Raw genomic sequence first — 2,573 nt, 5'->3', positions numbered from 1 at the left:
GCTCCTTGTGTTTTACTTGTAAAAGTCTGTAAACTCTGTAACCTACTGAGTAGACACACTGGCAGCAAGGATGCGATGACAAGGAATCACAGTTGGAAAATGTGATCTAATCATCAAAGGCATTGAATGGCTGCATGACTCTGATGGTAGGGTCATTCTGAGAAGTTCACCATTAAAAGTGGCAATTACGAAATGCAGGCTCGTGTCACTGGAAATGCAGCACCTGCAAGATTTGTAGTGAATATAAAGGCAAGCAAAGTGAAAAACAATGCAAAATGGCAATCCAGTCCCAGACTGTTCACACTGGAGATCTCAGCAGTTCTGACAAAGTACAGAGCGTATTCATTCATACTATGAATGGATGAAGATGTTTCTCAGGGCAAATAACACCATCCAAGAATAGGGCATGTGTAGAAATGCTTAGAATGAGACTGTGCAAACACCAGAAGCCAAACATATTAGTGGCATCAGGGCCAGATACTAATGGGACATTGGTAAACTAATTGCCAGTGATTGTGGGACAATAGGTGTCCCATTTAACAAAGTAATGGAAATGCAGCAAAATCACTCCAATTTAGCACCTTTGGAAATTACGGGGAGTTATGGTTTGGAACTCGGACTCAGAGGTCAGGAGAAATAATTCATTATTACATAGTTGTTCTAAAAAACTGTTGCAGAATGTAACTTTATCATATTCTTGGAGTGTGCACTGTAAAATAAGTTTGTGTATGTCCTAACAGTTGAATCCACCCACTCCACACATGCTAGGGAAGGAAATTACAACAGAGATTCTCAGAAGGGAGGTTTACATAACATCGAGGGGAATGAGTAATGCAAGGGGTGCATTTTAAGTAGCATATATCTCACTAGTGATGAGAAAACAAACAAAAGCAACTTCAAAAGTAATGATTAATAATCAAGACTTTGATATGGACATTGACACAACCACAGACTCCAACATCATGGGGAGGGATATGTATGACTAGAAGTTCAGGAAGGTGCCATTAGTAAAAGCATGTTAAAGTTAAGAACAAATTCCGGTGATGATGCAAGAACATTAGGACAAATGGAATGCACAGCCCCGCTAATGGGCAAAAGGCAAGGCCACAAATTATAGTAGATGATTGTATGAACACAGCAACTCTGGTGGGGAGAGAGTGGCTGAACCTGTTGAGGGTGGATTGGGAAAATATATGAACATATTTACAAATCTATGCAGCAGGAACAGGATTAGACCATATGGCCACTTGAGATTGTTCCACCACTCAATAAGATCCTGACTGATCTGATAACAACCTCAAGGTTCCATTCCTGCCTGCCACTAGTAACCTTTCATCCACCCTGATTATCAAAAACCTACCTACATCTGCTCTAATAATATTCAAAGTTTCCTCCACCCAAACAATCTCATCATGAGAGAAAAAAAAACTTCAACTCATCTCTGTCTCAGGTAGCCAATACTTATTTTTCAACAGTTACCCCGGCTCTAGATTCACCAACAAAGGGAAACATCCTCTCCACCTCCACCCTGTTAAGACCACTCAGGATCTTAAGTAGAAATGCACAGCATGAAAACGGGCTCTTTGACCCACCACATCCACGTCGACCAGTGGGCACCCAGCCGTGTTAATGCCATCTCCCAGCACTTGATCCATAGCTCTCTATGCCTGGGTGATTCAAGTGCACATCTAGACACTTCTTAAATGCCATCAGCAGCCCAGCTTCAATCGCTCTCTCAGGCAGTGCGTTCCAGGTACTTACTACTTCCTGGGTGAAGAAGATACCCCTCATATCCCCCCTGAATCTCTTCCCCCTTACCCTAAATCTGTGTCCTCTAGTTTTATCTATCTCTGATATGGGGAAAAGTTTCCTACAGTCTGCCCTATCTATATATACCCCTTATAATTTTATATCCCTCAATCATGTCCCCTCTGAACCTGAACAGAACTAGCTACTCTGGTCTCTCTGCATAACAACTGCTCCATCCCAGGCAACATCCTGGTGAATCTCCTCTGCACCCTCTCCAGCACCATCACATCCTTCCTATACCTTGGTGACCAGAACTGCACTCAGGACTCCAGCAAAGTTTTATCAAGTTGGAGCATAACCTCCCTCTTTCAGTACTTGATGCCCTGACTAATGAAGGCCAGTATTTCATATGCCTTCCTAACTACATTATCTGCCTGTTTTGCCACCTTCAAGGATCTATGGATTTGTACTCCAAGGTCCCTCTATTTCTCAATATTCCCCAAGACCCTACCATTCATGGTGTATATCTTAGCCTCATTGGCACTCTCAAAATTCCATCACCTCACATTAGTCTAGATTAAGTCAGCTACCATTTTTCAGCCCACTTCACCAGCACATCGATATCTCTCTGCAGTCTGATAGCCCTCCATGCTCTCAACAACTCCACCAATCTTCGTATCTTCCACAAGTTTAATGATTGTGCCTTCCACATCCACATCCAAGGCATTCACATATATTACAAACAGCAAGGGTCCCAGCACCAATCCTTGTGGGAAACCATTAGTCACAGACATCCAATTGCAAAAACAACCTCTGTCTTCTGT

The sequence above is a fragment of the Pristis pectinata genome, chromosome 13 (assembly GCF_009764475.1).
Source record: "Pristis pectinata isolate sPriPec2 chromosome 13, sPriPec2.1.pri, whole genome shotgun sequence".
NCBI lineage: Eukaryota > Metazoa > Chordata > Chondrichthyes > Rhinopristiformes > Pristidae > Pristis > Pristis pectinata.
The sequence above is the reverse complement of the archived record's forward strand: the minus strand, read 5'-3'. Positions refer to the sequence as shown.